The sequence below is a fragment of the Trachypithecus francoisi genome, unplaced genomic scaffold (genome assembly GCF_009764315.1).
Source record: "Trachypithecus francoisi isolate TF-2019V2 unplaced genomic scaffold, Tfra_2.0 Lachesis_group14, whole genome shotgun sequence".
Classification (NCBI taxonomy): domain Eukaryota; kingdom Metazoa; phylum Chordata; class Mammalia; order Primates; family Cercopithecidae; genus Trachypithecus; species Trachypithecus francoisi.
Window position 1 is genome coordinate 40339299 of NW_022681459.1, and position 20593 is coordinate 40359891.

At 47.3% G+C, this 20593-nt stretch overlaps 1 non-coding gene across 1 annotated transcript; it reads left to right on the plus strand.

Moving 5' to 3' along the window:
• Positions 1-5820: 5820 nt before the first annotated feature.
• LOC117096820 lies at positions 5821-5923 on the plus strand. The gene has a single exon (XR_004442656.1). It is a non-coding gene; the product is annotated as a U6 spliceosomal RNA (small nuclear RNA).
• Positions 5924-20593: the final 14670 nt, after the last annotated feature.

The following is a 20593-nucleotide window of genomic DNA, read 5'->3' on the forward strand; positions in this document are numbered from 1 at the left end:
AAACACAGACAGCACACACACTGCAACACACTCCCACACAGCACTGGGCCCAGAGGAGCACAGCCACTCACCTGCCAACACACGCACACGACACTCCACTAGACTGAAACACTCACTCTCCAACACACACATACAATCCACCGCCCACAGAGATAGACGTGCTGCAACACACACACAGCCAGCCCACACTACTATGGAGGACACTTACCCCACAACACACACGTAAAAATGGAAAAAAAGACTCATTCTGCAACATACAACATGTATCACCAGACACAGAAACACCGAGACAGAGACTCATTGCAGCACACACACCATAGACCACAAAGAAACCACGAGAGAGACAACCCTGCAACATACACACTTCACCAAAGTCAGAAGCATGTATATATCATACAAAATACACACTCATCCTGCACACATACATCTTCCACCAGATACACAGAAACATGACAGAAATACATTAAACACACTTGCCAACACACCACCTGCAACACGTAGCTCACCACCAGACAGAAATGCAGACAGGCCGGGTGCAGTGGCTCACGCCTGTCATCCCAGCACTTTGGGAGTCTGAGGCAGGCAGATCACTTGAGGTCAGGAGTTTGAGACCAGCCTGGCCAACATGGTGAGACCCTGTCTCTACTAAAAACGCAAAAAATTAGCTGGGCGTGGTGGCACGCACCTGTAATCTCAGCTACTTGGGAGGCTGAGGTGGGAGAATTGCTTGAATCCAGGAGGCAGAGTTTTCAGTGAGTGGAGATCGCATCACTGCACTCTAGCCTGGGCGACAGACTGAGACTCCGTCTCAAAAAAAAAAAAAAAACGAAAATGTAGACACAGACATGCACCCTGCACCCACCACACCACACTCACGGAACACACCTCATCCTGCAAAACACACACACACACACACACACCCTCTGACACACAGAAACTCCAAGAGACCCTCACTTTGCAACCACAGACACCTTCCGCCAGACACGTACAAACAGCAACTTACACAACCTGCAACACGCACATGTGCTGCCAGAGCCGACTAAATACTAAGACACACATGTCAGCCGACACACAGAAGTGTACCCATCCTACGGACAGACGGTATACACAGCATCCACGCCCTACTAGGCATGGAGGCGGGCACCCACCCTAAAATGCACTCACTGCGCTAGAAACAGATCATGAGGCCTGGCGTGGTGGCTCACGCCTGTCATCCCCACACTCTGGAAAGCCAAGGCAGGAGGTGCACTTGAGCACAGGAGTTTGGCTCGTACCTGTGGTCTTTCACCCTGCAAATACACACACAAACATGCCACCAGGCACACAGAAACACCAAGACACAATGGGAACACACACTGGGAACATGCAAACTCCTCCACACACCAGAACACAGAGGCTGCTGGCAGTACTGAAATTCATCTCAGCCCTGGGAAATGGTGCTTGCTGAGAAATTACCCCTTCCTTTGTGTTCTGAGAAATAGTGAGCCCAGAAGAAGCACTTTGCTTTTGTCCATTCCAAGACCCCGCCTCCAGTCTTCAGCATGAGTCTCTTATTTATCGGGCCGCTCCTTCCTCATCAGTGAACTTTCTTCCCATAGCAGTAGCCTGAATAAAGTCATCTCCTTAAGTGTCTGGTACATTCCCCCAACAGTCGTTGTGCCTTGATGTGGCACCGATTGGACTTACCTTTCTGTCCCCAATAACTGCAACCAGGTGGTGAGCCCTCTCTGAGACCCACAAGCCGCCCCTGACTGGCAATCGGGGTGGGGGACCTTCAGTGAGTGTGACCCCTTGTCGTGTGCTCCCAGCTTTTGTCCGCTGGTAGCATAGTGACAGTTTTATTTTGATTCTTTCAGTTTCATGGTCTGACCATTTGGTAATCTCTTTAAATAGATTGGTGATTTATAGACATCTTGTCTCTGTTGGGTGAGAGAGGACAGTGTGTGGTTTGATAGTCTTTTCTGTTTGTTCATTTGTTTTTGAGTTTAGTTAAAAATTTTGGCTGAGATTGGTGGCTCACACCTATAATCCCAGTGCTTCAGGAGGTGGGAGGAGGGAGGATCACTTGAGGATAGGAGTTCAAAACCAGCCTGGACAACACAGCAACCCCCATCTCTAAAAAATAAATAAATAAATAAATAATTTAGCCACGCATGGTGGTGGTGTGCACCTGCAGTCCGAGCTACTCCGGAGGTTGAGGTGGGAGGATCCCTTGATCCCAGGAGTTTGAGGCACACCACTGTACTCCAGCCTGGGCAACAGAGTGAGAACCTGTCTCTAAAAAATCCAAGAATTTGTCCCCAGTGGGAAGATGGTTTGGAGATGTGGTCAGCCACATACATGGATGGAGTTGTGCTGTCATAAAGGCTTCATTTAGGTGGGCTGGATTGGCTGTCATATGCACAGGTAAGCGACACACCCAACAGTTAGTATGCTTGAAAATAAGCCTGTAGCTGGGCGCGGTGGCTCACGCCTGTAATCCCAGCACTTTGGGAGGCCAAGATGGGTGGATCACAAGGTCAGGAGATCGAGACCATCCTGGCTAACACAGTGAAACTCTGTCTCTGCTAAAAATCCAAAAAAAAAAAAAAAAAAAAATTAGCTGAGCGTGGTGGCTGGCACCTGTAGTCCCAGTTACTCAGGAGGCAGAGGCAGGAGAATGGCATGAACCCAGGAGGCGGAGCTTGCAGTGAGCTGAGATTGCGCCACTGCACTCCAGCCTGGGTGGGGAGACTCCGCTTCAAAAAAAAATAAAAAAGAAAATAGGCCTGTTCCTTGGGTGGAGCTAACATGCAGATGATTGGCAAAGCCTCCTGAGAGGCGGTGGGGTCAGGGCTGGGGTTAGGAGGGCAGAGGTCAGGGCTAGGGTTAGGAGGGCAGCCTGAAAGAGTTGAAAACCAGCTAGTGAATCTGTCCTGGTTGGGCTGCCAGGGAGGAAGAGGAGGAGTGGGAAGGTGGGAGGAAGGCCTTTGACAGGGTTACAGTAGGAAGCAGGATGTGGAGGAGTCGACCTGGGGCCAGCTCAGTTGTGTGGACAGTGGTCAGGGGTCATCCATCTTTGGGTGAGGTCATCGTCTGGATGAGTCCAGCTGCAGGGCTGAGGTCACTCACCTGGTAAAGAAGCTGGTTGGGGTGAGCTCCTGGGCCTCCCTGAGTTTGCAGTGACCTTCGCCCAATAATGGACCTCGAGACATCTGTTAGGGAGTCCTAGAACCACAGCACTGTGGTTGGACAGTGCTAGTGAAGAAGCCATTGTCCTGGTATCACACTGGGGATACAGTGATTCCAAAGCTGCCTGCTGCATACACCCCACAGGAGGTATTCCAACGGCGCTTCCTATTAATAGTCTGACATGCATTGTGAGGGGCAAAATGTGCACACGTGACACTCATTGGAGAGCCTCAGCAGTGGCATTCCATTTACACTGCTGCTTCCTGTGTGTGTGTCAGGGGGGCCTCCCTTATGAGTTTATTTTTTTCTGAAATAAAAAACAAGTTGTTTAAATTACTTATTTGGCCGGGCACAGTGGCTCAAGCCTGTAATCCCAGCACTTTGGGAGGCCAAGGAGGGTGGATCACTTGAGGCTGCGAGTTCAAGACCAGCCTGGCCAACATGGTGAAACCCCGTATCTACTAATAATACAAAAATTACCCGGGCGTGGTGGCGCCTGCCTGTAATCCCAGCTACTCAGTGCAACCTCCACCTCCCGGGCTCCAGCGATCCTCGTCCCTCAGCCTCCTGGTATTTGCTGGTTTTAGAGGCGAAGTCTCAGCAGGTCGACTTGGCTGGAGCGCAGAGGCTATTCCTAGGCGCGATGCCACTACCGACGCTCTCCGTTTTCCACCGGGACTGCCTCGCTCTTCCCTAGGCGGCCTGGTGGCAGAGGCCGCCATACCGATGACGGCCTCAGTGCGGACCTGGATGGGCACAGCGCACTACAGAGAACTCCCCGTCACGCGATTCTCCTGCCTCATCCTCCTGAGCAGCTGGGACCTCAGGCACGCGCGGCGCCGGTCCCTGGAGCTCAGAACCGCCGTTAGGACTGCATTGGGCACCAGGCAGCCGGCGGCGAGGGGGACATGGAATCGTGCTGCCATCTGGTGGCTTGATGGGTAGCTGCTGCTTTTTTTTTTTCTTTTTGAGGCACGGCCTCACTCCGTGGCCCAGGCTGGACGCAGTCACTCAACAACCGCTCACTGCAGCCTCCATCCCCACCGGCCCAACACATCCTCCCATCTCAGCCTCCCAAAGTGCTGAGATTACAGGTGTGAGCCACCGCACCGGGCCGGTACCACTTTTTTTTTTTTTTTTTTTGAGACGGAGTATCACCCTGTCGCCCAGGCTGGAGTGCAGTGGTGCAATCTCGGCTTACTGCAACCTCTGCCTCCCGGAATCAAGCAAGTCTCCTGAGTAGCTGGGATTACTGGCGCACGCCACCACACCCGATTAATTTTTGTATTTTTAGTAGAGATGGAGTTTCACCATGTTGGCCAGGCTAGTCTTGAACTTCTGACTTCAAGTGATCTGACCACCTCCTTCCACCAAAGTGCTGGGATTACAGGCACGAGCCACCATGCCCGGCCAGTAGCATCTTTGAAGAGCTTAAACAAGTGTGGGCAACAGTCTGGGGGAACTTCCGCGCAGTTCTGATTGTGCAGCCCAGTGGGGCCTGCTACAGGGATTTGGTGTCCCAGGCCCAGATTATCCCCCAAAGTAGGCATAGCCAGGTGAGGAAAGCCAGAAGTCAGCGACAAACACTGTGCAGTTCCATATATGTGAAGTATCTAGAGGAGTCAAATTTGTAGAGAAAGGCAGGGCCTGGTGACTAATGTCTGTTATTCCAGGACTTTGGGAGGCTAAGGTGAGTGGATCACTCCTGAGGTCAGGAGTTCGAGACCAGCTTGGCCAACATGCTACTAAAAATACAAAAGTACGAAAAATACAAAATTTACTAAAGATACAAAAATTAGCTGGACATGGTCGTGCGTGCCTGTAATCCCAGCTACTTGTGAGGCTGAGAGAGGAGAATCACTTGGACCCGTGAGACAGAGGTTGCAGTGAACTGAGACCGCGCCGCTGCCTTGGCACTGCACTCCAGCCTGGGTGGCTAGCAAAACTTTATCTCAAAGAAAACAAATGAACAGGCCGGGCGCGATGGCTCAAGCCTGTAATACCAGCACTTTGGGAGGCTGAGGCAGGCGGATCATGAGGTCAGGAGATCGAGACCATCCTGGCTAACACGGTGAAACCCTGTCTCTACTAAAAATACAAAAAACTAGCCAGGCGAGGTGGCGGGCGCCTGTAGTCTCAGCTACTCGGGAGGCTGAGGCAGGAGAATGGCATAAACCCAGGAGGTGGAGCTTGCAGTGAGCCGAGATCACGCCACTGTACTCCAGCCTGGGTAACAGAGCAAGACTCCGTCTCAAAAAAAAAAAAAAAAAGAAAAAGAAAACAAATGAACAACAACAACAACAAAAATTTAGCAGGGCATGGTGGTATGCGCCTGTAGTCCCAGCTACTCGGGAGGCTGAGGCAGGAGAATCACTTGAACCCGGGAGGCAGAGGTTGCAGTGAGCTGAGATCGCGCCACTGCACTCCAGCCTGGGTGACAGAGCTGGACTACATCTCAAAAAAAGAAAAAAGAAAAAAAAAATTGTAGAAACAGAAGGTGGAACTGTGGTTACCAGGGGCTGGGAGGGGTGGGAATTAGTGTTTAATTGGTGCAGAGTTTCAGTTTCAGATGATGAAAAGATTCTAGAAATAGATGGCTGTGAATGTACTTAATGTCACTAAACTGCACACTGAAAAATGATTAAATTAGTGCTCGCTTCGGCAACACATATACTAAAATCAGAACGATAGAAGATTCGCATGGCCCCTGCCCAAGGATGACACGTGAATTTGTGAAGTGTTCCATATTTTTATTTTATTTTATTTTATTTTATTTTTTGAGACGGAGTCTTGCTCTGTTGCCCAGGTTGGAGTGCAGTGGCGTGATCTCGGCTCACTGCAAGCTCCGCCTCCCGGGTTCACGCCATTCTCCTGCCTCAGCCTCCCGAGTAGCTGGGACTACAGGCGCCTGCCACCAAACCCGGCTAATGTTTTGTATTTTTAGTAGAGATGGGGTTTCACGGTGGTCTCGATCTCCTGACCTCGTGATCCGCCCACCTCGACCTCCCAAAGTGATGAGATTACAGGTGTGAGCCACCACGCCCGACTAAAGCATTCCATATTTTTAAACAGATATATAGACCAATGGAACAGAACAGGAGTCTCAGAAATAACATCACACATCTACAATCATCTGATCTTTGACAAACCTGACAAAAATAAGAAATGGAAAAAGGATTCCTTATTTAATAATGCTGCTGGGAAAACTGGCTAGCCACAGGCAGAAAACAGAAACTGGACCCCTTTCTTATACCTTATACAAAAATTAACTCAAAATAGATTAAAGACTTAAATGTAAAACCCAAAAACCATACAAACCCTAGAAGAAAACTTAGGTAATACCATTCAGGACATCGGCATGGGCAAAGACTTCATGACAAAACGCCAAAAGCAATGGCAACAAAAGCCAAAATTGACACATGGAATCTAATCAAACTAAAGAGCTTCTGCACAGCAAACAAAACTATCCTCAGAGTGAACAGGCAACCTACAGAATGGGAGAAAACTTTTGCAAGCTACCCATCTGACAAAGGGCTCATATCCAGAATCTACGAGGAACTTAAACAAATCTACAAGAAAAAAACAACCCCATCAAAAAGTGGATAAAGGATATGAACAGACACTTCTCAAAAGAAGACATTTATGTGGCCAACAAACATATTAAAAAAAGCTCATCATCACTGGTCGTTAGAGAAATGCAAATCAAAACCACAATGAGATACCATCTCACACCAGTTAGAATGGCGATTATTAGGGGCTGGGTGCGGTGGCTCATGCCTGTAATCCCAGCACTTTGGGAGGCCGAGGTGGGTGGATCATGAGGTCAGAAGATTGAGACCATCCTGGTTAACACGGTGAAACCCTGTCTCTACTAAAAATACAAAAAATTAGCCAGGCATGTGGCAGGCGCTTGTAGTCCCAGCTACTCAGGAGGCTGAGGCAGGAGAATGGCGTGAACCTGGGAGGCAGAGCTTGCAGTGAGCCGAGATCGCGCCACTGCACTGCAGCCTGAGTGACAGAGCGAGACTCCGTCTCAAAAACAAAAAACAGCCGGGCGCGGTGGCTCAAGCCTGTAATCCCAGCACTTTGGGAGGCCGAGACGGGCGGATCACGAGGTCAGGAGATCGAGACCATCCTGGCTAATACGGTGGAACCCCGTCTCTACTAAAAAATACAAAAAACTAGCCGGGCGAGGTGGCGGGCGCCTGTAGTCCCAGCTACTCGGAGGCTGAGGCAGGAGAATGGCATAAACCGGGAGGCGGAGCTTGCAGTGAGCTGAGAACCGGCCACTGCACTCCAGCCCGGGCACAGAGCGAGACTCCGTCTCAAAAAAAAAAAAAAAAAAAAAACAGAATGGCGATTATTAAAAAGTCAGAAAACAACATGCTGGTGAGGCTGTGGAGAAATAGGAACACTGACACTGTTGGTGGGAGTGTAAATTAGTTCAGCCGTTGTGGAAGACATTGTGGCAATTCCTCAAGGATCTAGAACCAGAAATATCATTTGACCCAGCAGTCCCATTACTGGGTATATACCCAAAGCATTATAAATCGTTCTACTATAAAGACACATGCACATGTATATTGATTGCAGCACTATTTACAATAGCAGAGACTTGGAACCAATCCAAATGTCCATCAATGATAGACTGGATAGAGAAAATGTGGCATATATACACCATGGAATACTAAGCAGCCATAAAAAAGAATGAGCTCATGCCTTTTGCAGGGACATGGATGAAGCTGGAAGTCATCATTTTCAGCAAACTAACACAGGAACAGAAAACCAAACACCACATGTTCTCAGTATAAGTGGGAGCTGAACAAGAGAACACATGGACACAGGGAGAGGAAGATCACACACCAGGGCCTGGCTAGGGGTGGGGGGCAAGAGGAGGGACAGCATGAGGAGAAGTGCCTAAGGCATGCAGGGCCCAAAACCTAGATGACAGGTTGACAAGTGCAGCAAACCACTGTGGCATGTGTATACCTGTGTAAGAAACCTGCACGTTCTGCACATGAATCTCAGAACTTAAAGTAAAATTTTAAAAAATAAATAAAATTAAAATTTAAAAAATTATCAAAATAGGCCGGGCACTGTGGCTTAAGCCTGTAATCCTAATTACGCAGGAGGCCGAGGTGGGAGGATCCCTTGAGCCCAGGAGGTTGAGGCTGAGGTGATCTGCGAGGGCACCACTGTACTCCAGCCTGGGTGAGAGAGTGAGATCATGTCTCAAAAAAAAAAAAAAAAGAAAAAGAAAAAGGTTAAATTGGTAAATTTTGTCATATATTTTACCACAATAAATAGAATGGGAGTAGAGGCTAAGAGGCTGTTGAATTAGGTGCTGTGGAACACTGCAAGGAAGCAAAAATAGCAAAATATTGGACAGCAAAAGACTGAATGGGCTCCATCCTTTCAGCCTGCTGGGGCTGGGGTCTCCACGGCCCCCTGGGTTAAGGTTTCAACATCCACCATGAGATGCCATTTGTTCTTTTCCATTGGAAGAACACGTCAAATCAGGCTGTTAAATGGAGAAACAGAGGGGATAGTCACCCCTTATCTCAATCTTTGAAGTCCCTGTTTTAATGTATTTTGGGTCATATTAACGATTTAAAGGCTTGGGCAGGTCTTCAGGGTCTTGTCTGCCAAGACCAACAGTAAGGGACAAAGTGTGGGTTTTATTCCAATTGGAGCATCCATCCCAGTGATGGAATTCAAGAGCAGAAATAACTGAGACCACTGGAATATTCTGCAAAGCTATTGCACCAGTGATCAGGGTGAGGCAGACTTGTTTGCCTTCAATCTTATGCCCCAGGGAACAGAGGGAGTTTCTCCCTTACATTTAGTGGGGTCTTGGAGGAAACAGTGTCAATTAAGGTCATAAAAGTTTGCTTAGTGCGTGGGAACCAGTGGACATTTGTGAAAGCAATTGTCTTCTGTAGTGGCGAGGGTCAAGGAGTATGCTGTGTCCCTAGCAAGGCTGGAGTGGCCACGGATGCTCCATTTTGGGGGATGTGATGTGGGCTCACATCTTGAGGACTTGGGTCTGGATTCTCCGTATAACTTGTTTTAGAAGTGCCTGGACCTCTTTGGGGTCTTACCGTAAATCTGATTATCAGGGAAGCCCAGGTTGCAAAGTTGCCAATCCCAGGGCTGTGCGTTGGGGGGTGGCCATGGGAGTTCTGAAACGGGGGCTCTTTCCTTATCAGTAGGGTTTGGTGCTTTGGGATGAGAAGACAGAGTCCCGGAATCAATCATTCCAGGCCATCGAGGGCCTCTGTAGGAGTAGTCACACAAGGCTGGGCATGGTGGTTCACACCTGTAATCCCAGCACTTTGGGAGGCCAAGGTGGCAGGATTACTTAAGGCGAGGAGTTCAAGACCAGTCTGGGCAACACAAGGAGACCCCATCTCTACAAAAACTAAAAGCGATTACCCAGGCATGGTGGAGTGTGTCTGTAGTCCCACTACTCAGGAAACCGAGGCAGGATCACTTGAGCCCACAAGTTCAAGGCTGCAGTGAGCTGTGACTGCGGCACCACACTCCAGCCTGGGTGAGAGAGGGAGATCCTGTCTCTAAAAAAAATAAAACAAAAGTGTAATCACTTGAGTAGTAAGGGGAACTGTACAGCCTTATAATTTGTAGGTTCTCCCCTGAAAAATAACTGCCAGATGCCTGTGTCAAGAGCCTTTCTCCTAGACCACCACGGGGTTGGGCCTCACTCCAGTTCTTCTGCCGTATTTCTCTATCTCTTCCTTAAACTCTAATCCATGAATCCATAATAGGAGTTGGCAAGCTACAGCCTCTAGGCCAAATCTAGCTCACTGTGCATTTTCTTTTCTTTTCTTTTTTCTTTCTTTTATTTTCTTCCTTTCTTTCCCTCCCTCCTCCCCTTCCCCTTCCCTTCCCCTTTCCTATCCTTTCCTTTCCTTTTTGACGTGGTCTCACCCTGTTGCCCAGCCTGGAGTGCAGTGGTGCACTAAACCGCGACAGATCGCTTTAATGATTGGCATCAGTAGTAAAGGGTCTGTCTGCGGCAGGAGGGAGCTTTTGGGTTTTTGCTTTTGGGTCACTTGGTTTTTAATTTTTTCTCTCTCTCTTTTTTCTGTGAAGCTTAAGGGCCACTGTAGCTGAAAGCCTTGCCGCTGAATGCTGAAACGTAACCTTCCCTGGCTGCTGTATAGATAACACGCATAAGCCACCATGGTCACAGCTTCTTCGGTTGTTTTTCAGGAACTTGGGTCAGCTCCTGTCCAGTTCAAACTGGTTGAGACCACCAGTCCTTCAACTGGGCCTGCACAAGTGCCCAAAACGTGGCCTTTTGACATTGGAGGGCCAAAAACTCTGCCTTCAGCTCATGCTAATGCTACCCTTTTCTGTACACGTGTCCTGTGAAATGCCATGAACTCCAGCCATGCTCGCACAGAACGAAGCTGTTACTTATCTTCGGGGGACTTGGATTTGAGAGCTGTTGTCCCACCTCCCCGCTCAGTGCCCTTGTGAATAAATCTTTTCTCTTTTGCAAAACCGTGTCATAGTGGTTGATTTACTGCGCCAGCAGAATGCACACGAACCTGGGTGGCAACAAAAGGCTGGAGGTCATGCCCAAGTATGCTGTGGGGGTGGGCAGAGGACTACCATGCCCAGCCAAATTTTGTATTTTGTATTTTTTTTTTTAGTAGAGACAGGGTTTCACCATGTGAGCCAGATGGTCTCTATCTCTTGACCTCGTGATCCGCCTGCCTCAGCCTCCCAAAGTGCTGGGATTACAGGTGTGAGCCTTCGCGCCGGGCCAGTATGTAGGCTTTTCGTATTTGATTCTTCCACTTAGTATTATAATATGCACTAAAGGTTTCCCCATGTCTTTTCATGGGTTGATAGCTAATTTCTTTTCAGCATTGAATAATATTCCATTTTCTGTATATACCAGAGTTCAGTTCAACAACTTGGTTTGTGAACTTCCAAGTTTCGGCAGTTATGAATAAAGGTGCTATAAGCATCCATGTGCAGGTTTTTGTGTGGACATAAGTTTCCAACTCGTTTGACTAAATACCAGGGAGTGTGATTGCTGGGTCACATGGTAAGAGTATGCTTAGTTTTATAAGAAACTGCCAAACTGTCTTCCAAAGTGGCTGCACCACTTTATAATCCCATTGGCAATGAGTGCTGTTGTCAACGTTTTGAATGTTGGCCGTCCTAATATGCGTGTTGTGGAATCTCATTGTTTTAATTTCTAATTCCCTAAATGACATAAAATGTGAAGCAGTTTTTCCATATGTTTGTATCTATTTATCTTTTTTGGTGAGGTATCTGTTCAGATATTTTGTTCACTTTTAAGTCAGGTTGTTCATTTCCTCCCTCCCTCCCTCCCTCTCTTTTCTCTTTTCTTTTCTTTTCTTTTTTGAGACAGAGTCTCACTCTGTCACCCAGGCTGGAGTGCAGTGGCTCGATCTTGGCTCACTGCAACCTCTGCCTCCCGGGTTCAAGCGATTCTCCTGCCTCAGCCTTCTGAGTAGCTGGGATTACAGGTGTGTGCCACCATGCCTGGCTAACTTTTTTTTTTTTTGAGACGGAGTCTGGCTCTGCCGCCCAGGCTGGAGTGCAGTGGCCGGATCTCAGCTCACTGCAAGCTCCGCCTCCCGGGTTCACGCCATTCTCCTGCCTCAGCCTCCCGAGTAGCTGGGACTACAGGCGCCCGCCACCTCGCCCGGCTAATTTTTTTGTATTTTTAGTAGAGACGGGGTTTCACCGTGTTAGCCAGGATGGTCTCGATCTCCTGACCTCGTGATCTACCTGCCTCAGCCTCCCAAAGTACTGGGATTACAGGTGTGAGCCACTGCACCAGGCCTTTTTGTTTTTTTTTTTGAGATAAAGTTTCATTCTTGTCACCCAGGTTGGAGTGCAATGGCACGATCTTGGCTCGATGGAACCTCTGCCTCCCGGGTGCAGGCAATTCTCCTGCCTAAGCCTCCCAAGTAGCTGGAATACAGGCGCGTGCCACCACACCTGATTAATTTTTGTATTTTTAGTAGAGACGGGGTTTCACCATGGTCTTCAACTCCTAACCTCAGGTGATCCATCCACCTTGGCCTCCCAAAATGTTGGGATTACAGGCCTGAGCCACTGTGCCCAGCCATTCATGTTCTTATTGTTGAGTTTTAAGAGTCCTTTTTGGCCGGGCATGGTGGCTCACACCTGTAATCCCAGCACTTTGGGAGGCCGAGGCAGGCGGATCACGAGGTCAAGGGATCAAGACCATCCTGGCTAACACGGTAAAACCCTGTCTCTACTAAAAACACAAAAAAATTATTCTGGCATGGTGGCAGGCGCCTGTAGTCCCAGCTACTTGGGAGGCTGAGGCAGGAGAATGGCATGAACCCGGGAGGTAGAGGTTGCAGTGAGCCGAGATCATGCCTCTGCATTCCAGCCTGGGCGACAGAGTGAGACTCCGTCTCAAAAAAAAAAAAAAAAGTTCTTTTTAAGATAACAGTCCTGTATCAGACTGTCAGATACGTCTTTTTTCCACTTCATGAGAAGTACAAGTATCTTATAATAAAACAGTTCTAATTTCTCCCTCCTATCCCTTGAATCATTGCTGCATTTCACTTATACATAGCTGTAATGATTGAAAACATTGTTGCTATTATTATTTTGAACAATATGGTTCAAAATAAGGTTGTATATTAAGCCTTATTGTATAGATCAATTAAGAATAAGAAAAATATAAATTTTAAATTTTAGCTACACTTATTTTTTCTCTCCTGTGCTTCCATTCTTCATGTAGATTTGAATTTCCAATCTATATTTTCTTTTTATAGTATAGCTTATATTAAATATATATAACATATATAAATATATATAACTTGTTATATGTATTTTATTAAACACGTATATATACATATATACATATATAAATATAACATACATGTATTTTATTAAATATTATATTATTTCTCTGAAGAACTTCTTTTAACATTTCTTGCAGGGCTGGTCTACTGACAACAAATTTCTTCAATTTTTATTTGTCTGAGAACATATTTATTGCTACTTCCTTTTTGAAGGATAATCTCACAGGGTTCAGAATTCTAGGTCGGTGGGTTTTTTCTCTCAAAACTGTAAATATTTCACTCCACTCTTTTTGTTTTGATAGTTTCTGTGAAAAAGTCTAATGCAAGTCTTATCTTTGCCTTTTCCTCCTTGGCTTCTTTCAAGATTTTTTCTTCATCTTGATTTTTTTTTTTTTTTTGTTAGTTTGAAAATATGCCTAGGTATAGGCTTTTTGGCATTTATCCTTCTTGGCATTCTCTGAGCTTCCTGGATTTGTGGTTTCATGCCTTTCATACCTGAAATTAATTTTGGAAAATTCTCATTCATTGTTGCTTCAAATGGCATTTTATACTTTGCCTTTAAGTACAGCTTGTAATTTTTAATTGAATGCCGAATATGTGGTGTCTTGTGGTGTGGTGATAAGGTGTGTGGGAGGACAAGGATACTACAGTCCTATGACGAGGTCTCTGTCTTTTAGGCATCCTGGGCTGTGACCTTCACAAGGACTTCCCAGTTTTTTTTCCACCTTAAGTGTGACAGGACAGTTAGAGAGGGCTGGAGTTGGGCATTTTCCTTTCCCTGGGTTGCTAGGCTCTGATAAAATTCCAGTAGGTCAAGGTTTGATAAAAGAGTTTATACTGAGGGGCGGCCATGTCAAGAGTGGAATGCTCTGGGTATGTTTTGTTTCTTTTTCTTTTTCTTTTTTTTTTTTTTTTTTTTTTTTTGAGACGGAGTCTTGCTGCTCTGTCGCCCGGGCTGGAGTGCAGTGGCCGGATCTCAGCTCACTGCAAGCTCCGCCCCCCGGGTTCCGGCCATTCTCCTGCCTCAGCCTCCCGAGGAGCTGGGACTACAGGCGCCACCACCACGCCCGGCTAGTTGTTTTTTTTTTTTGTATTTTTAGTAGAGACGGGGTTTCACCGTGTTAGCCAGGATGGTCTCGATCTCCTGACCTCGTGATCCGCCCGTCTCGGCCTCCCAAAGTGCTGGGATTACAGGCTTGAGCCACCGCGCCCGGCCTCTTTTTCTTTTTCTTTTTGTTGTTTGCCATACCCTTAGATGGCATGGGTATATTTCAAAATGGCTTCTCTTCTCCTTTTGCTAGAAGCAGGAAGGGATTTTTCTCCAATCTTCATTGTGAAAACCTGGTAGAGCTCATGGAGGTAAGATCACAAAAGTGTGGGCTTGCCTAACAGGTGTGCGCCACCACACCCAGCTAATTTTTACATTTTTAGTAGAGACAGGGTTTCACCATGTTGGCCAGGCTGGTCTCGAACTCCTGACCTCAAGTGATCCCCCAGCCTCGGCCTCCCAAAGTGCTGGGATTACAGGCATGAGCCACCATACCCGGCCTCCTTGGGGTTATTTTCCTATTTATTTATTTATTGAGATGGAGTTTCGCTCTTGTTGCCCAGGCTGGAGTGCAATGGCACCATCTAGGCTCACCGCAACTTCCGCCTCCTGGGTTCAAGCGATTCTCCTGCCTCAGCGTCCTGAGTAGCTGGGATTACAGGCATGCACCACCATGCGCAGCTAATTTTGTATTTTTAGTAGAGACAGGGTTTCTCCATGTTGGTCTAGCTGGTCTCGAACTCCCGACCTCAGGTGATCCTCCCGCCTTCACCTCCCAAAGTGCTGGGATTACAGGCATGCGCCACTGCACCCAGCTCCTTGGAGTTTTTAATCTCAAACCTGGCCACGCTGAGCCTCCAGCAAGTATAATGACAGTGTAGGTTTCTTGCCCCAGCACTGGTTCCTCTGCAGGTTCCTGCTCATGAGTCTATACTCCAGGAATTTGTGGTTCTGTCCGTATCCTCTTCTCTGTATCTTCAACTTCAGATGTGACACTGTTCCTTGTGGCCTCAATTCTCTGAGAGATCTAAGAGGAGTTGTTGATTTTCAATTTGTTCAGATTTTTACCTGTTGTTAGGATGGAGTAATGACTTTCAAGCTCCTTCAATGCCAGCCCAGGGCCACTTTTCACATGTACCATGCCACTGAACATCAGGGGTGTTTTTCTCCAACCCTGAGGATCAGGATGTTTGTTCTGACAGAGGCATGGGAGGCAGCAGCTATAGAAGCATTTAAGCCTCATGGGGTGAGCCATCTGCTTTTAGGAGTATAGATCTAGGCATGTCACATGGCTTTCCTTTTAAAACACTAATCCCACCTGTTCAGAATGGTCTCCTGTTATGTCCTGACCAAAATGCTTACTGGAAACATTACTTCTTGCTTCCCCGGCAAAATACTAAGTCTAGGGTGATAGTCCCCAAGAGTCTTTTGGTTTACGTCCCTAAGCTCCCACTCTGCATGCCTGTGCAACTCACCCTCCATCGAAACCCTGGACACTACGGCTTGGGGGAACTTCTCTAGTTAGCAGCACTTTGCTTGTGTTGTCACACACTGTTGCTGAAAGAATTAACTGTGTCCCCACGCAGCTCCATGGGGAGGGGACACTTGGAAGCTTGTGCCTGGTTTCCTCTGGACTTCGACCCATGGGTCTTTTCCCTCTGCTGATTTTAGTCTGTATCCTTTCTTTTTTTTTTTTTTTTTTTTTTTTTTTTTTTTTTGAGACGGAGTCTTGCTCTGCCACCCAGGCTGGAGTGCAGTGGCCGGATCTCAGCTCACTGCAAGCTCCGCCTCCCGGGTTTACGCCATTCTCCTGCCTCAGCCTCCCGAGTAGCTGGGACTACAGGCGCCCGCCTCGTCGCCCGGCTAGTTTTTTGTATTTTTTTAAGTAGAGACAGGGTTTCACCGTATTAGCCAGGATGGTCTCGATCTCCTGACCTCGTGATCCGCCCGTCTCGGCCTCCCAAAGTGCTGGGATTACAGGCTTGAGCCACCGCGCCCGGCCAGTCTGTATCCTTTCATTGTAACAAACCATAACTGTTCTGAGTCCTATGAGTCCTTCTAGCAAATTGTCAAGCTTGAAGGTGATCTTGCGGACCCTGACACAACATCATAACTCCATGGGGCTAAGCGTGAGCCGCAGCAGCCGATGGGGATAAGTGTGAGCTGCAGCAGCCGTTCTCATGAATCCTCTTAAACGCTGCTGCAGAGCAACACGTGAAAGGGTACCTCTGCTCCCAGCTGTGGTGTGGGACTGCGAAAGCCACAAAGGTAGGAATCACCATGAGGTTGTGCCCTCATACTATTAAGAAACAGACAGGATCTCTGAGTAGGTCCCATAACCACCCCAAAAGCAATTCTTCGCCGGGCACAGTGGCTCACACCTGTAATCCCAGCAATTTGGGAGGCCAAGGTGGGTGGATCACGAGGTCAGGAGATCGAGACCATCCTGGCCAACATGGTGAAACCCCGTCTCTACTAAAAACACAAAAATTAGCAGGGTGTGGTGGTGCACGCCTGTAGTCCCAGCTACTTGGGAGGCTGAGGTCGGAGAATCGCTTGAACCCAGGAGGCGGAGCTTGCAGTGAGCTGAGATGGCACCACGGCACTCCAGCCTGGGCAAGAGAGAGAGACTCCATCTCAAAAAAAAAAAAAAAAAAAAGTAATTCTTTTCAAAAAATTAGTTTTTGTTTTTTGGAGATGAAGTCTAGCTCTGTCGCCCAGGATGGAGTGCAGTGGTTTGATCTTGGCTCACTGCAACCTCCACCTCCCGTTCAAGCGATTCTCCTGCCTCAGCCTCCTGAGAAGCTGGGATTACAGGCGTGCACCATCACGCCCTGCTAATTTTTGTATTTTCAGTAGAGACGGGGTTTCACCATGTTGACCAGGCTGGTCTTGAACTCCCGACCTCGTTATCTGCCCGCCTCAGTCTCCCAAAGTGCTGGGATTACAGGTAGGTGTGAGCCACTGCACCTGGTCAAAAAAAAATTAATTAGTTTTTAAAGACAGGTCTTGCTCTGTTACCTAGGCTGGAGTGCAGCGGCGTAATAAAAGCTCACTGCAGTCTTTAACTCCTGGGCTTAGAGTCAATTAAGAAGCTACAGGGCTGGGTGCAGTGGCTCATGCCTGTAATCCCAGCATTCTGGGAGGCTGAGGTGGGCAGATCTCGTGATCGAGACCATCCTGGCCAACATGGTGAAATCCCCTCTCTACTAAAAATACAAAAATTAGCTGGATGTGGTGGTGCACACCTGTAGTCTCAGCTACCCGGGAGGCAGAGGTTGCAGTGAGCCGAGACTGCAACCCTGCACTCCAGCCTGGTGACACAGGGAGATTCCATCTCAAAAAAAAAAAAAAAAAAAAAAAAGCTACAATAATATAATAGACAATTCTAAAGGAATAGTGAGGAATACAATTCAAGAGTAATTTAAAAGTTAAATGTAATATATAGAATCAAAAAAGGAGTTAAGGGGCTAAGTGCCAATGAAAAGTATAAAGAAACAAAATCTAATAGACCTTATTACACAGAATTAGAAAATCTCTGTGCATTGGCCGGGCGCGGTGGCTCATAGCTGTAATCCCAGCAGTTTGGGAGGCTGAGGAGGGCGGATCATGAGGTCAGGAGATGGAGACCATCCTGGCTAACACGGTGAAACTCCATCTCTACTTAAAAAAATACAAACAAAATTAGCCGGGCGTGGTGGTGGGTGCCTGTAGTCCCAGCTACTTGGGAGGCTGAGGCAGGAGAATGGTGTGAATCCAAGAGGCAGAGCTTGAAGTGAGCCGAGATCGCACCACTGCACTCCAGCCTGGGCAACTGAGCAAGACTCCATCTCATAAAAAAAAAAAAAAAAAAAAAAAAAAAGAAAAGAAAAAGAAAACCTCTGTGCTTAAAAATGTTATAATAAAGACAGAAAATGTACATGCCAAGGGGATATATGTGTGTGTGTGTCTGTGCTTATGCATCTATTTATGTGTGTATGTGTATGTGTGTTTATGTGTCTGTGTGTCTGTGTGTGTGTGTGTATGTGTGTGTGTGTGTGTGTGAAATAAACCAAAGAGAACAGTGGACAAAAGACAGGAACAGACCACACGTATGAAGAGAAAAACAAATGGCCAACAAGCAGGGACAAATAGTCTTAAAGCCTCAAAATGGCAAATATAAAAATCAAGGCAGGAACGACCGCATGCTGGCGAGGGAGTGGTGACAGTGGCATGTCAGAGCCAATGGGAACAGCTCACAGCAGGCCTACCAGGTCAGATTCCACCCAGGAACAGCGATGAGCTTCAGTGTTCATAACCTTCACCAGGTAACTGCATTTCTCAGAACGTACTCAGAGGAAATGATCAAAGATGGGCACAGAGGCCTATGTTAAATAATTATTTATAGGCACAATCTTGATGTTCAATAGTAAGGGAATAGATAAATTGAGATACAACTGTAAGGTAGAAAATGATGTGGCCAATTATGCCTGAAAATATTTTATAACATGGAAAATACTTATCATAAAATGTTAAATGGAAAAGGATAAAAAATAATATGTAGAATATGAATCTAATTTTCCTTTTTTTTTTTTTTCTGAGATGGAGTTTTGCTCTTGTTTGTCGCCCAGGCTGGAGTGCAGTGGCACAATCTGGGCTCACTGCAACCTCCACCTCCTGCATTCAAGTGATTCTCCCGCCTGAGGCTCCCGAGTAGCTGGGATTAGAGGCGCCTGCCACCACGCCCAGCTAATTTTGTATTTTTAGTAGAGACAGGGTTTCACCATGTTGGCCAGGCTGGTCTCGAACTCCTGACCTCAGGTGATCCGCCCACCTCGGCTTCCCAAAGTGCTGGGATTACAGGCATGAGCCACCGCACCCAGCCTAATTTTCTTTTAAATGAAAAATGATATGTATACATGCATAGAAAACAACTGGAAGACAATGTATCTAAATGTTAACGTACTTATCTCCAGGTAATGATCCATGAACTGATTCTGAAGGTCTTTGTTTTGAGACAGGGTTTTGCTGTGTCACCCAGGCTGGAGTGCAGTGCTGCCATTATGACTCACTACAGCCTTGACCTCCTGGCTTCAAGCGATCCTCCCACCATAGCCTCCAGAGTAGCTGTGACTATAGGCATGCACCACCATGCCCAGCTAATTTTTTTTTTTTTTTTTTTGTTGAGACGGAGTCTCGCTCTGTCGCCCAGGCTGGAGTGCAGTGGCCGGATCTCAGCTCACTGCAAGCTCCGCCTCCCGGGTTTACGCCATTCTCTCGCCTCAGCCTCCCGAGTAGCTGGGACTACAGGCGCCCGCCATCTCGCCCGGCTAATTTTTTGTATTTTTTTAGTAGAGACGGGGTTTCACCGTGTTAGCCAGGATGGTCTCGATCTCCTGACCTCGTGATCCGCCCGTCTCGGCCTCCCAAAGTGCTGGGATTACAGGCTTGAGCCACCGCGCCCGGCCTAATTTTTTTTTTTTTTGTATTTTTTGTAGAGATGGGATCTCCCTATGTTGCCCAGGCTGGTCTTGAACTCCTGGGCTCAAGCGATCTTGCCTTGGCCTCTCAAAGTACAGGCATGAGCCACTGAGCTGGAACCTGAGGGTCATTTTTATTATGATTTTGTGATTTTTAAAAATTTCCTCCAATATACATATAAAATTTATAATCAGGGAAAAGTTTTTACATACATAAAAGAAAAACATCAAGACTCCAATATAAAGAGGGACAAAGGACATATTCAAATATTTTTCAAAAAGAAAGATCAATAGGCTGGGTGCAGTGGCTCATGCCTGTAACCTCAACACTTTGAGAGGCTGAGGTGGGAGGATCGCTTGAGACCAGGAGGTCAATACCAGCCTGAGCAACACAGTGAGACCCCTCTGCTCCCTGAAAAATTTAGCTGGGCATGGTGGTGCACACCTGCAGTCCCAAAGTCCCAACCATTCAGGAGGCTGAGGTGGGAGGATCACCTGAGCCAGGGAGGCTGGGGTTTCAGTGAGCTGTGATCACACCACTGCACCATGGAAATAACTTCAACATCCAACAAAAGAGTATCTAAGAGTCCAGAGAGAACACTGTGCCTCTGTTTAGAAGTATAACAAGGAGAGTTTAGATGCTCGGAAAAAAAAAAAAAAAATTGCTACAAAGCTAAACGGGGAAACAAGATAAAAACTACAGATATGCGGCCGGGCGCGGTGGCTCAAGCCTGTAATCCCAGCACTTTGGGAGGCCGAGATGGGCGGATCACGAGGTCAGGAGATCGAGACCATCCTTGCTAACACGGTGAAACCCCGTCTCTACTAAAAATACAAAAAACTAGCCGGGCGAGGTGGCGGCGCCTGTAGTCCCAGCTACTCGGGAGGCTGAGGCAGGAGAATGGCGTGAACCCGGGAGGCGGAGCTTGCAGTGAGCTGAGGTCTGGCCACTGCACTCCAGCCTGGGTGACAGAGCAAGACTCCGTCTCAAAAAAAAAAAAAAAAAAAAAAAAACTAGATATGCTATGTTTAAAATAATGCAAAGTTCTATATGAACAAAGCAGAGG